The sequence below is a fragment of the Pinus tabuliformis genome, chromosome 2_2, assembly GCF_031772625.1.
Source record: "Pinus tabuliformis cultivar Carrire ecotype Pingquan chromosome 2_2, CPIR1, whole genome shotgun sequence".
NCBI classification, from domain to species: Eukaryota; Viridiplantae; Streptophyta; class Pinopsida; order Pinales; family Pinaceae; genus Pinus; species Pinus tabuliformis.
In genome coordinates, this window is record NC_142300.1 from 1,256,868,139 (window position 1) to 1,256,885,079 (window position 16,941).

The window sequence follows — 16,941 nt, forward strand, 5'->3', positions numbered from 1 at the left end:
TTGGGAAAAAACTTGACTGAGGATAAAGATAACCATGCTCTACAAAAAGAATCTATACAAGTCAGGAATGTCCGATGCTCATTAAGATGAAAAGTGACTAAGTATTACAATCATACAGGAAATATTCCTGTCAAGTCAACGTTGTAGTGGTTGACATGTTGATGGTTGATGATGATAACTTCTTACGCCCTCAAGGGTGCTTCTGACAAATAGACTGAATTAGGTGCCCCCATGCATAAAAAAGATGAAGAACTATTTAGTAAGGTGCTCATGGATGCATGGTTCTTCAACTCTAGGTACCTCCCATGCATCAAAATGTAAGTACTTCTGAATGAAGTTCTAAGTGATTCATGGGTATTCAAATAAATGAGATAACTGTAATGGTCACAACGTACGATACTACCCTGACATGAAAAGCTTATGTTGGTGTTAAATGTCAGGGAGACCGATGAAATCAATGGGAGATAGTGATTCCCGTTGTGATACCAGAGGATTTCCCATAAGGGGGGCGGGGGGGAGCATCCAAGGTACTTCTTCGATCCTGGAAGATGGATGTTGAAGTCGATAGGAAAAAACGTCAATCACCAGAAATGTTGATTGAGGGAATCATGATGGATAAAGATGAATGTAACATGGTGGGTCAACAACGAATGATAATGAAAGTGGACAATATGAATGGATATGTACAACTTCCTAATGTTGGATTTTTAATGCAAGTGGTGACATTTAAACAATTCTTCTGAGGGGAAAGTCCCTGGATTCGGTAGGGAATCCAAGGTAGGTTTGAGCATGTTTTGAATGGCATGGTGAATAATAAATGGATGGGTAGTGATCAATGAGCTCCAACCAGGGGTGACTAGGGACTGTCGTCGGGTATGAGATGTTAAAATATGGGTGGGAACCATTTTCCTAAAAAATCTTTGTACACTTTCCAAAAGAATGTAAAGGTGTTTTGGGATGTACATACACAGAGACATGTGCCCCATGAAAATGGTGACCTGTATGATGATGGAGACATGTGCCCCATTTCTTAGTCTCGATGCGGGGTTGATGAGGAGGATGAAGTGGCACAAATCAAGTTCAGAAAGCAGTTAGATAAGATGTATTCTTAACGAAATGAATCTATTTATGTGACATAAATAAGTATCCAACAATGAAAGAATAATTAGACAAGAGAAAAAAGTAAAAATAAAAAGGGAAAATGAAAAAACACAAGAAACATACTTGGGATTCAAATAAATACGACCTTAACCAAAGATGTTGAAGAAAGCAGTATAACGAGTATAATGTATTCTACAATAAACAAACTTGGAAAGATTGAACAATAAATATATATCAAAAATATAAATATTGAAACATGAATATCACTCAAGGTACTATCACAAGTTAATGTTGATTAGGCCAAACATATTCCCATACAAATGTTGAACCACAAGTATATAAAAATAACACAAACCATAACAACAGCGATCACACAACAAATAAAGATTAGTTTCATTAACGAATAAAGTAGGGTTTTAGAGTTAGGCTCATGAATCCTTAAGCTGTAAATTGTAAAAAAAACATCTTAAGAACCCCTCCTTTAATAATACAATATAAAAAAAAGTGGTGATTAAGTACATTTGATGCTATCTTAATCATAAATAACATTCACAATTCATTAACATCGGATTCTGCATACGAATATATGATGTTTGAAAAAAATTACATTTGTTTATAAATCGCATAAGAGAATCATTCAATTTAAATGATAGATCTATGCAACAAGTACATTCAGATCGTTATATCACAAAAGATTCTATCCTTCTATAACCAACCCCCACAAAGTGAGAATCAAGGTCTTATATAAAAAATTAAAGTAATTGTTTTGGCTTAACTTTCTTGTAACCACATTTAACAAACTTTGAAAATAAACAAAATTTAAAGAAATTAACTAATATTCTTTTTCTTTAAGGATTCATTCATTTTCTTCGGCTTTTGTGGTGTGACAATGACCAAAATATGAATCTATGGAATGGGTATAGTTCTTCTTTTAGTATTTGGGGAAAAAGATGGGGAATTTGAATCTGACAGTTCCACTTGTTGACTTGTCAATTGCAAAGGAGGAATTGATGTAGTAGCCTGCTAATCGCAGCTAAGACATTTGTTCTTCTGAGGCCCTTCTTTAGCTTTAAGAATTTTTCCCATTCAAAATTTGCTAACTGATGGACTAAATTCAACTTATCCTTGACAAATATTGGGTTTGATTTAATCTTATACATGGATTTAGGAATTTGTTGTACCCTTTTTTCTAGAATGGTTAGAATATTGAATTCACAAAGGAAGCAGTAAAGTATGGCGTGGCTTGTAATAAGTCCTTCTTTGTCATATAAGAAAGCTTTAAGGTCACATATTAACTTTTCAAAGGATTCATGAAACATCTATTCTGATATCAACCCTTCATTGGTCCATAAAAAGGGAAAACCAAAACTATAAATATAGTTCCATTCAGTTCTAAACCTCTTAATGATTTGCATAGTTTTGGCAACTTTGTCTCTTGTTTCTTGTAGTCTCCTATACCCGCTTATATATGTTAGTGTGACTATGCCTTCTTCCCTATAAAAAACATTCGAACACTATAATTATTTGCCAGTTTGAGAATTAGAGAGATCAACAATACAATCAAAATATTTGAATCTTTCTTCCACTAAGGGCATCATCATTTTAAATTTACTTTTTAAATTATGAACAATATTATTTTCACAATAAGCTAAGATTTTAGCATAAGGATTGAGTAAAACATTTTTTTATCATTGATCATAACCATATTTTGTGTTTGAATTCTAGTAGTGTGTTGTCACTGTGACAAACACCCTCCAAAATTTTGCTTATGATTGAATTTTGGAGCCTACTAAGGAGCTTGTGATATATCGTTCTATGGTCACTTCGTGGTCATCTAATGTTTTGTAAATAATTGAAGTTTCAAAGTCACTTTCTTATGCATGCTCATTTTTGAAGAATTTACAAGTGCACTTATTTTGATGCAAGCTTACATAGGCATTGCGTAACTCTTGAAGATAAGGCTTGCGTAATCACTAGTGATAATGACTGCATAATATATAAGCATAGTGCACTGCACAACACATAATGACAAGTAATTCACACTATCCATTGACATTCTTCTTCACTTTGATTGCAATTGTACTTCTATTTTGGTGAGTTTTCTAAACTGTCACTTTGGCACACCTTTATTTTCGCAAGTGTCCCTTTCATGTTTGTGACTGTCACTTTTCTTTAGTTTCACTCCATCAAGTGTCATTTTCATGTTATCTTAACTCTGGCATGTGTCACTTTCACTTTATTTAAGTCTTTGTAAGTGTCATTCACACTTTTCGATTACTTTCACAAGTGTCATCCTTTGGCATGGGAAGTGTCGCACGTTGTAAAAGCAGAGTTATGGTTCATTTCAAGAGGAAAATTTGGTGTCACTGGCTCCTATTTAACATATAAACATGTATTATATCCATTCCCAAAGTTTCACACACTATCATACTAGTGTCATCACTATCATCGTAAAGTGTACCCTAAGTGTCGCACTTGGAAGAGACTATTGTTTTGTTGTTGTATTAAGGGGACCATGTTGTTTATGAGTGTTGAGTATTTAATGTTGTGTCATTAGTTGTTATGGGTATGTGATCATGCTCAAGTCTTACCTAAGTATCATTTCTGCTCCATTGATCCCATACTTAGCCAAATCTTGGAAGATCTTATGCCAAACCAACTTCAACGCACTCTGCCCTCCTTGAACTATGCATTTCACAATGGAAAGCCCCAATCATGCACCCTTTCCTCTTAGATCTATGTAATGCACAATTCCTACCTCTAAGGACTACGCATTACATAGTCACAGTGCTCAATCCTGGCCTCCTTACCTCCACAACTACGGAACCAAGCCTCCCTTTCAATCTCCTTCTGCGTATTACATAGTGGCAAGCAACAAATTACCTCCCTACCTTCTTCGCCTACACAACCATGTAATCCCCTTGCCTCTATCTCTCTCCTGAACGATGCATTTCACAGTCTCAGTGGTAAAGCATGCCTCATTGATCTCCTCAACTACACATTCTTTTTTCCTAGGCCTCCATAATTGTGAATTGCATAGGCATAAGCCTCCGTCCTCCACTCCTAGCCCCTGGAACTGTGCACTGCATAATCCCTAAGCCTTCCTCCCATTCTATTACCTAGTTCTAGATCCATCAATTATTTTCATGAAGCATGTGTTGGAACCAAGATCACAACTAAGAGGGGGTGGGTATGAATCAATAGTGAGAGAACTTACACAATTTATAATTCTTTCTCCAATATATTAATCCATTCATTACTTAAGCAAATAAGCAATATGTTTGAACATGCAATTTAAACTAGAATCAATACATGAGAACCATAACATATGAAATAAACATGCACAATGATATACAAATCATCACATCACATAGGAACATAGGATATGTCGTGGATAACCCCCTCCGGGTCAAAAACCACCCTTGTTGATACTGCGCTTCTCAATATATTTTATTATATGTCAACGAAATCATTACATAGAGAGTACAATATGGAAACTATCTAAAAGAAACTTTGATCTCCATCTCATGACTCTATGGACCACCATCCATTGGAAGCCTCAGCCATGACAATCGAGCCTTGCCAAACTCCAATTGGACTTATGAAGAAATATGTTCTCAATACTTGTTTTTTCAGAGCACCCACCCCAATTCTCTTTGTGGTTCACCTTTCATACATTTTCATACTAGAATCCTTGATCTGCTCAACATGAACATCACAACAGGAAAATATTCATAGCACATAATCAAAACTTTCAATACAAAACATTAATCACTAAATCACACTCAAATCATAGCCATCTCTCACTTTCATACATCATCCTCAACTCACATAGCCTCAATATTTTTTTGCAAATAAACTAGATGTAAAAACTCAATGATGCAATATATATATTCCATATAAAAACATGAGACACTACTGCATCCAATTTATCACAATCATATTAGCAGCACATATAAACTCAAATAAAAATTATTCCCCTACAATCCCAAATGCATTAGCAAACTTTTTTGTAACCCTGTCACCTTTTTATTCATAAAAATAGTCTTTAGCCATGCATACTTCTATCTTTGCTACAACTATACCTCCATGCACACTCTGCTACATCAAATTCACACTCCTCACCATTGGCTCTCCAAAACACTACGACAATTTTCTCACACAATAAAACCAACCAAATGAGAAACCTTTCTTCTCGTATTTGTAATTTTTGTAAATGGTTAGATCAATAAATTCTACAGATGATGGATCTCACCCAAAACCTTTTCACATGCTTCAAATTTTATTAAGATAGGAATATTAATCAAATCGAACCACTTAGTCCACTATCCTTTTGATATTTTTAAGTTTTGTCAAATTGTAAGGTTCCTCAACCTTTTTCGACCTTTACATTGAAAATACCAAAAAAACGCTATCGGAAAAACCAAAAGATAGCTAACAAGTGCGAGGAATACAGGGAAAATCACCTTCAGGATGCATATTCTCTTTTCCTTCATAAGATAGCATATGTATGCTAGTTTCCTTCACAAAAACAACATATACTTTTCAAAACTAATATTTCTTAAGAATTTTGCAGCCCTGCTTCAGGAGGATACTTGGTACACGGAGACAACCTTTCCCATCACTTTGTAAAATCATTATACTCATGAAAAGCCTTCAAAAACGTCCATACACACACCAAGTACTATAAACATGACTTAAAAATCTCCATCATTGTCAACGAGGAGTTGAAGCTCCACAGCTTACCAGGGCATCAACATACACGAAAAATACCTTCACCACCATCAGCAACCACTGATATAAGGTATACAACCAATGCACAAACCAAGTGCCTCTGCATCACATGATACCAACAAATCATGCTATCAATTTTAAATCAATGCCAACCATCAACACTACATCACAACATCAATTCCAACAATCTCCCCCTTTGACATTAATGGAAACCCCAACTGAACCATCTAAACAACCTTTGAAGATCTGATAAGAACTGAAACTCCTCACTTTCTCTGCCTTTGACATCAATCGAAAAGGGAAAAATTCAAGCCATAAACACTCTACTGAAACAACCAATGGCTACATAGTTGATCAAGCAACAATACTCTCACTCCTCTATGAGTGCATGACAAAAGGAGACATCAATAACTCACTTTTTCTAAAGCAACAAAAACAATCTCAACCATCATCTGAAGTAGTAGTAACAAAATATGTAGTCTAGCAACAAAAAACCCAATCAACATCTCCAACTACATCAACAACAAAATCTCCATATCATGGCAATAGCAACAAAACAAATCTATTCTAGCAAAAAACTCAAGCAATAGATCCATCTATATGAACAACACTATCAAGCCAGCCCAAAAGGAAACAACAAAACATATCCATTAGTATAGTGTAAGCAGCAACAACATCCTCCTAAATAATAGCATAACCATTAGTGGCAACACATCATAAGAAGCAACAGGAAAAATAACCAGCAACTCCATCCACATCTTCATTACTATCAACTAAGGAAACAATAGCATAAGAATCAACAAGAGAAACACTCTCTCCATCAACATCATTGGAAACATCAATAAAACAATTGATCACCATCATAAATAAGGAGTACACTACATCCATCAGTAATAACGTAGTGCAGACAACGACAACAACATCCTTTGAGGCAGCAACATATCATAACTAGAAACAATAGCAACAAGGCATATGATGACCATGATCAACAATAAAGTGTGAGTGAAAACACATCATTTCCTCCATGTGACAAGCATGAGAATACTCCAAAAGAACCAAGGACTATGACTTAGAAATATTGCAATGAAGGTACAAAGATTCAGAATCTTGTTACATGGCTACAAGAATGATAGATTGTGATTGTACAATGATTCCTTAAGGCTGAAATACGACTCCTCACATATACATGAACATCACTCATATGACTTTACCAATGACCCAAACATGATTCATGATATTACATGGCTACATATTAATTTTGAAAGCCCACACAAGGCTGTAAAACATAACATATACCAGTTGACATAAAGATGAAATAAGTCTCATGATTCTTTCTCTCAAGAAAATATTGACTCGTGACCATACATACAACCATTTCATGGATCACTTAATCATTACAATAAAGATAGGTAGTGATAATACAAGGCTTCAGCGCATGATCAAGATCTAAAAATGAGTAACTACATGGCAAAAAGAATGTGCACAACTCTCTCCAAAATTTTGTTATAACATGTGCTAAAGTAGTAATCGACAACATCAATAGTTAGTAGGCCCAACAACACAAGCATCCATAATGAACTATAGAAACAACTATCCATCAACATGAAGCAATAAGTAGCAAAACACTATCAACCATCCGTATGAATCAATCAACACTATAACCTTCAGTTGAATAGCAAGCAACAACATGCCTCTAATCATTAGACAACTATCATATGACACAACATATATATTCCATCAACACAACCTTGCTTCATCTGACACCAACAACACACATACACCATGAGAAATAACATCATTAATGACTCAAATCACATATTGTGATTTGAAAGAAATGATGCAGCAACAACATATGCAAGTAATCCTCAAATATAATCAACAATAGTGACAATGCAACCACGTTTCTGTAGCACAACCTCTCGGCATAATATTTCCATAAAAAGAGTAAGGAATATACGATACAAAATTAATCCATCCTCTCTTCATATCATATGTGCACTAGAAAAGACAATCCTCATCATCATCAATAAATAAATGTGGAAGTTTTCAAGGTGAGATCCTCATGAGTAAGATTCAACACTAGACACTTGAATACTTGGATCTTGACTCAACTTTGCATGACATGGAAGAAGTAAAATATTTCGACCTCATGACAATATGATATGCAAATAGGATACATGACTTATTCATGATAATACAATGTGAGATACATAACTCATATGGATACACATGCAATGGACTCTTAACCATACTACAACCAAAAACATAAGTACTTGGAAATGTACTGAATGATTTAGCAATTTTCTTCAAACAACTCAAAAAAATAACCAACAACTTCCTAAGACACATGCATGTATCAATGACCTTTCCTCATGTGAAAAATGACTATATAATGAAGTACAATAGTGAGGGTTTCAATAAGAGTAGCATCACTCTCTCCAAATATCTCAAAATGTCCCATGGAAGACATAGTATCCTACATGACATAAGTGTTATACATGCAAAAGTATAAAGACATATCAAACTCCCCCTAAGAATATGCCATATTTCCATAAAAATCCATTACATGTTGCATAAAACTTCTATTAGTGTGCATAGATATAAAAATTGTCTTCACACAACATGGCTGGAACTTTCAAAAAATATATAAAAAATATATGTAATACATCCGCCTTGTAGAACTCCCCCTAGACTCATGCACTCACCTTCTATGCCCCAAACTGATATTGTGGACCTGAAAAGAATAGATGAATGAAGCTGACAACTTCCTCCTTTTAATCACATGCACCTATCAATTTTGGATTCTCTTTGAAGCCATTTCCTATTGAGCATAAGACAAATATCTACTCCCCAAGAGTAGATTATCTCCTTCTAAAACAAAACATTCTTTCATGACGTCCTTTGAAGATCTAGTTCTTTGTAGCTCATCTTTTCTCCTCCATACGTTCTTTTTCTTCAATGGTGGGGTTTCTCTTTTTTTGGCTTGATCCTATCATATCTACAAGCTAGAGATTTGTGGCCATATTTTCCACACTTGAAACAACAGTTATCCAACAAACTTTGTTTTCTTGCAAAAAAATTACATTCTCAAGCACAATGACCATAATGATTTCAAGAAAAACAATACCCATGAAATATATTTTGATACCTTGTGCTTTGATTTCCTAGACCATGAACACTTGGTTGCTTCCTTATCTTCATGAAATACTACATGTTGTGATTATGACATGCTTTTCTTTGCTTCCTTTGATAATCTCTTCTCTTATTTGGCTTATTTTGATAATGATGCTTCCTAGGTCCTTGATTGACTTCAAAGGTGGTGGACTTGTGATTTCCTGCTACTTGGTTTTCCTCCACTTTCTCCTTTTCCTTCCCAAGGAACGATTCTTCTTCAAAGCCGAATACAATTTTAATAAGCGGAGATCATTGAATGATGAGGATTTCATCTAAATTTTTGGTGCTTTTATCCAACTTTCAATACTAGGAACACTGATTATTTTCCTTTTCAAGATCACATCTCAAAGAGGCTATTTCCCTTTCTATAATTTCACAATAGGCTTCTCAGTCTTGCATCGGATTTAACAAATTCGCATTTTCCTTGATGACTTCCTCGTGGTAGATTTTTAGATCAATTATTTACATGTCATTACACTCATGGCTACCCTCACTATATTCATGACATAAAATTGGATCTGCTACCACTATGAATGTGGAGTCCCTTTTATCATTCTATTTCTCTTCAAGAATACAATGATTTCTTTCAACAACTTTTGGATCTTGAACCCTTTCTATTCCATACAAACTATGCATCTTATCCATGATTTATTTTGTAGTCTTGCAGTGTCTCACTTTTTATACACCATGATTTGACAATCACTTCAAAATGATCTTCTTGGCTTCCTCTTAAATTCATCTTGTGTACCATACTCATTTGAGAGAAAAATATTCACATTAACGGTTAGAAGATATACTTCAAATTTCACCTTCCAAAGCATATAATATGATCCATGTGGAAAATGAACTCCATCTTCTGCAAATCTTCCTTGGTTACCCATGATCTATCTTCCAGCGGTGAGCTTGCACTAGAATGAACCATGATTTGATACTAATGGTTTGAACCAGGATCACTACTAAGAGGGGGAGGGGAGGAGGGGGAGGTGAATTAGTAGCAAGAGAACTTATGTAATTTACAATTCTTTTTTTGGGTGTGTGTTATATTCTTTCCACGACTAGCACAACGCGTGAAGTCAGGTGGTTAAAGGGGGGGCGGCTAGACCCCTACATGGGGGGGGGGGGGGAATTTTTATTGGACCCTATATTAGGTGGTCAGACTTACCTATGGCTTGTGCATGGATTTTTCACATGGTTTTGGGCATGATGGTTTTTTGCCTGTTGTATTTTGTAGATCTGTTTAAGGGAACTACGGTTATGTTCTAATCCATGGTTAATGGATGCTTTAGCATGTATATATATGTATTGTAACATTGAAAGGAATATAATGAAAAATCAATTTCGTAGCCTTAGTTTTGGGATCCAGGGAAAATATCTCTGTATTTGTTTTGTGTTTTTCACCATTGCATATTTTTCTGTTTTTAAGATTTCATTTGCAGGTAATTTCTATACAGGGTTAAAGCCTACATTTGGTATTAGAATTGTTTCAGTTTCAAGGGGACGTCTTTGCTGCTGAGGGGTTTTTTGCTCGGGCCTGTGGTAGACTCTATTCAGTGGGAGATCTGTGGGATCAATTCTTGCAGTGAAAGAAGATGGAAAGTAGTGGGAAGATAGAGATCGAGAAATTTAATGGTTAGAGTTTTGGGTTGTGGAAACTCAATATGGAGGATTTTTTGGCAAATAAAGATCAGTGGATTGCAGCAGATCCGAGTACTAAACCAACGATAATGTCTGATCAAGACTGGAAGAAGTTGGATCAGATTTAGTATTGTTAAATGTATAAGGGGAATTTTAGGTGAAGGCTTTGTGGGACAAGTTAGGGAATTTGTACCAATATAAGTCTCTCGTGAATAAACTATTCCTACGAAAAAACTGTATAAGCTGAGGATGAAGGATCGAGACACGGTGATAGAGCATCTGAATGCCTTTAATACTGTGGTAAGCCAGTTGTTATTTGTTGATATTAAAATTTTATATGAAGATAAGTGCATCAGTTTGTTGTTTTTTCTACTAGATTCATGGGATAGTTTGGTTGTTACAATAGATAGGAATACAATTACCTTGCAGTTTGATGAAATAGTCTCATTCTTGCTGCCAGAGGAGATGAGACAAAAAAATATGGATGTCCAGAATCGTGATGCCTTTTCTATATGAGGATGATGGGGATGTGTCTTCCATGTCCTCAAGGAATGTTTCTTCCAAGAAAACATCCTTGATTTCTTTCCATGATTTCTTGAATTATTTATCAACAAAGCATTATGTAGCTGAAAAGACAAGTACTTTAGGCTTGACAATTTCTACTACCTCCTCGGTACTTGCTTCTAAATTTTCTTTTGAGATAATGCGATGAGAAGTGGGAGGCATGGTTCTAATAAATGATGAAAAAGTGATATAAATTGTACCTGGAACACCTGGATATGGAGATACACTCATGGTGGCCAAGAATTAGTTTCAAATAATTTCCTATCTAATGCATGAGAAATCATTTAAATGATAGTGACAGAGAGGAAATCCATGTCTAGCTTAGAAAAAAAGTTTATTATATGTGTGATAGGGTGTTCACAAGGCATGAAGAGTGAAAATTACATCAAGGAAAAAGGAGGGTGAATTTCAAGTCAATAGTGGTCAATTTCAACTTGATTGGGGCTTGTGAGTGCATCATGCACTTAAGAGAAAGATAGAGAGAGGCTAAAGGTCACAAGGTGCATGCCCAATGCATTAGGAAGGCTCACTGGAGCTTGGAAATGTGTTATGCGCTCAAGAGAACAATGAGGGTGCAAGGCACATAGTCAATGGCCAAGCTCATCTTTTCTCCTCCATACCTTCTTTTTCTTCAATGGTGGGGTTTCTCTTTTTTTGGCTTGATCCTATCATATCTACAAGCTAGATCTTTGTGGCCATATTTTCCACACTTGAAACAACAATTATCCAACAAACTTTTATTTCTTGCAAAAAAATTACATTCTCTAGCACAATGACCATAATGATTTCAAGAAAAACAATACCCATGAAATATATTTTGATACCTTGTGCTTTGATTTTCTAGACCATGAACGCTTGGTTGCTTCCTTATCTTCATGAAATACTGCATGTTGTGATTATGACATGCATTTCTTTTCTTCCTTTGATAATGCCTTTTCTTATTTGGCTTATTTTGATGATGATGTTTCCTAGGTCCTTGATTGACTTCAAAGGTGGTGGACATGTGATTTCCTGCTACTTGGTTTTCCTCCACTTTCTCCTTTTCCTTCCCAAGGAACGATTCTTCTTCAAAGCCGAATCCAATTTTAATAAGCGGAGATCATTGACTGATGAGGATTTCATCTAAATTTTTGGTGCTTTTCTCCAACTTTCAATACTAGGAAAACTGATTATTTTCCTTTTCAAGCTCACATCTCAAAGAGGCTATTTCCTTTTCTATAATTGCACAATAGGCTTCTCAATCTTGCATCAGATTTAACACATTCACATTTTCCTTGATGACTTCCTCGTGCTAGATTTTTAGATCAATGATTTACATGTCATTACACTCATGGCTACTCTCACTATATTCATGACATAAAATTTGATCTGCTACCGCTATGAATGTGGAGTCCCTTTTATCATTCTATTTCTCTTCAAGAATACAATGATTTCTTTCAACAACTTTTGGATCTTGAACCCTTTCTATTCCATACAAACTATGCATCTTATCCATGATTTATTTTGTAGTCTTGCAGTGTCTCACTTTTTATACACCATGATTTGACAATCACTTCAAAATGATCTTCTTGGCTTCCTCTTAAATTCATCATGTGTACCAAACTCAATTGAGAGAAAAATATTCACATTAACAGTTAGAAGATATACTTCAAATTTCACCTTCCAAAGCATATAATATGATCCATGTGGAAAATGAACTCCATCTTCTGCAAATCTTCCCTGGTTACCCATGATCTATCTTCTAGTAGTGAGCCTGCACTAAAATGAACCATGATCTGATACCAATGGTTTGAACCAGGATCACTACTAAGAGGGGGAGGGGAGGCAGGGCAGGTGAGTTAGTAGCAAGAGCACTTATGTAATTTACAATTCTTTTTTTGGGTGTGTGTTATATTCTTTCCACGACTAGCACAATGAGTGAAGTCAGGTGGTTAAAGGGGGGGCGACTAGACCCCTACACGGGGGGGAAATTTTTTTTTTTGACACTATATTAGGTGGTCAGACTTACCTATGGCTTGTGCATGGATTTTTCACATGGTTTTGTGTTGAAAATAATACTAAGAGGGGGGGGGGGGGGGGGGGGGGGTGCATCAGTATTAGCAAATCAAACACTTTTTCATTTTCATACTCTGATTCATATACGCTACTTCAGTTAAGGATATCCGCGTATATACGCAACTATGTTAAATGCAACTAGTGTACATCCAGTATACTTATGATTCAGTTAATCCATTAAATGTTGATCTTTAGTTAGTGCATCAGAACTTCATTAACCAAATGAAGAGTAAGCAGGTGCAGTAAAACAAAACATAAAATCACACATAAGGAGCACACATGAACACCATGATATAAGGTGGAAACCCAATGTGGGTGAAAACCACCTGCTGCAATTCGTCTCTATCTTCCTTTAATAAGAAACTTCTTTTTACAATAGTACTGGTGCAATCTTATACCAGTACGTAGGCTTCTACCTGCAGAAGGCTACAACCTTCTTAGCTCTTGTACTAGCCGATCCATTTACTAGTATGTAGGCGCCGACCTACTGAAGGCTCCAACCTTCACTCGTTTTCTAGCTGCTCCTGGAAGGGAGCTACAACCCCCTGGCTCTTGTACTGGCCGATATGTTTACTAGTACGTAGGCGCCGGCCTACTGAACTCTACGATCTTCCAGGGACCACATTTCATACATTTTCATACTGGATCCATAAAACAATCACCATTGCAATACAATCATCAACTACACCTGCATCATCAATCTCTGAATCACCCAATACTGAAACCCTGTCAACAACACAGTCACCAGAACACAGAACAGACAACATAACTCTGCAACAACAACTAGATCCAACTGCAACTTCAAATATCATACTTCATACTGTATACGCTACTCGGATGAACCCAACCTGCGTGTATATGTGCTTTTACCAAAGACAACCCGCGTACAGATCTGCAAATTCTAACTTATAACTTTGCAGCTATTTCAAACATCAGAACATAACATTTACAGAATAAACATGCGTCAATAATTCAGATCTAGTCTATCCATAATCAAACCATATAATCATAAACATTCCAAGCCTTAATATCCTGATCCATCATCCATCATCATCCGCATAGGTGCATCCTTGATTCAGATCAAGCTAAGCATCACAAACCCATAACCAACATACTAGATCTCACACTTCATCAGATATTCATCACCTTCTCACCTCCCCTCTTGGCCTAATGATCTTCTCCTTATATAGGTTTAGGCTTCTCTCAATACCATGGCCCAAAACCATGTTGAACCAATACCTTGGACCCAATACCTGGGGTCAACACTTCGGACCAAATACCACGGACCAATACCATGGACCAAAACTTAGTTTTCCAACATGTACGCGCCTTTACTTCTGTGAACTTGCGTGTGTACATATACGCGCCTTTTGCTCTACTCACCCGTGTGTATACGCACTTTCATCAAGTCTAACCTGTGTATACCTTTCTTTTGACCTACTGCACTAGATCTGTCATCTGATTAAGTTGCCATCACCTGTATCATACCTCTGAGTGAGTTGCCATCAAGGACAACACCTGTATCATAATGCCAACAATCTCCCCCTTTGGACTTGATGGCAACCACTACACCAAGTCACTCTCCCCCTTTGACATCAAGGGCAAAGGGTGGACCAAGATATTCTCTTCTTTGATATACATTCTACTGTCCATACTCCCCCTGAGTACATGCTGAAGTTTCTGATTGAGCTCCCCCTTTGTATATGCCAAGATGTACTAATCCGTCCATGCTCCCCCTGAGCACATGCAAGGTCTGCAAAATCATAACTCTGTACATACATCAATCTCCCAATCAAGTGGGAATACACCATTTTTTATTCATCCACCCAACCAAGTGGGGATATACCAAATGTTTATACATGACTCATTACATCATCCATCCCATGCATAGTGGGGTAACAAAATACATCATATGACTCACAAAGACCAAGGACCTAAACAAGACCATGATAGTTATCAGTAGCTATCATACACCATATGATCTACATTATAAGCATCTAGCATCCAGACCTGTAACCTGCAATCCATTCTTTTGGTCAAGCAAGATATGTCAATAAGCATCATCACCAAAGACTTCTAACCATAATGCCAACAATGCATTATTTGAAGTATATGCTCCCCCTGAACCTGTGCCATGCCATCATCAAAACAGTGACTGAACCATATCAGACTTCTTTACTGCTGCTTTTCTTCATAACATCATATACGCGACTGTGCAGCATATAACTCGCGTATATACGCGACTTGTCTTCATGAAACCTGCGTATGAGATTTAGAACACTGATGTTCCACACTTTCAGCTTCCTTTGAATCTGTCATGTCTGTGTACTCTGTTATGCCACATCTTTCTGGCTGTACTTCTTTTTCTTCCATATCTTTAACTGTGATGATGTTTTCTTCTTTTGGTTTGGTGTCCACAATATTCTCCTGCATTCTTTCGCTATATGTCCAGGCTTGTTGCATGCATAACATCTTACATGTTTCATATTCCTCCTAAAATAGTCAATGGCTTTGTGACCAAACATATTGCAAGCAAAACAATATCCCTTAAAGTACCTGGAACGTGATGATCTTTCTGTTTGATGGTCTTGAACCATTCTACTTCTGCATCTGGCTGCAACATGTCCAAGATTATGACATACATAACATTCAACATTATTCATTGGAGGAAATAATCATCTATCACTTCCAAAGTTAGGAGCAAAAGATTTTCTTTGAGGAATTCCTTTCCTTGGCTGTTGATGGGGTTGTCTTCTCATCTCCTTGTTGATCATTTTTGATTTCTCATTAGAGTTCCTTGCCTCGCCTTGTGAGCTAAATTCACCTTTAGCAGATTCATAAAAACCAAGACCAGTTTTGATAGCAGGCGACCTTTGACTACTAAGAATATCATCCAAAATCTTAGTACTATCTTGAAATCGTAATAGTTTATCCTTTTCTTCTATTTTACCTTTCAAGATATTTACCTCAACTTGATGTTGTTCTTCCTTTTCAAGACATTTCTTCTTCAAAATTTCTTCAGACTTTCTTCCTTCTTCCACTTGTTGCCTTAGTTTGAGAATCTCCTTTTCTTTTTCTTCATTCAGCTCCTGCAGCATTTGACGAACTCTGAAGGCATATTCCAGCTGAGCTTTTAAGCTGATAACTTCTTCTTTGAGGGCACTTTCCCTTTTGCTAAGTAGATCTTGTTGATCTATGATTTTATCTGATACTTCATTTGCTTGTTCAGCTTCACTCTGGGGTGATTCAGAATTTGGATCCTTGCTTCCACTTATCGGCAAGCTATCATTATTCCTTTGAGCTATCTTCTTCTTTTGATGCGCTTTCTTTCCCATTGTTCTATGGATCTCCTTCAAGCAATCAAGCTTCTACCAAAGGACCTACTCTGATACCAATTGTTGAAAATAATACTGAGAGGGGGGGGGGGGTGAATCAGTATTAGCAAATCAAACACTTCTTCATTTTCATACTCTGATTCATATACGCTACTTCAGTTAAGGATATCCGCGTATATACGCAACCGTGTTAAATGCAAGTAGCGTACATCCAGTATACTTATGATTCAGTTAATCCATTAGATGTTGATCTTTAGTTAGTGCATTAGAACTTCATTAACCACATGAATAGTAAGCAGGTGCAGTAAAACAAAACAAACATCACACATAAGGAGCACACATG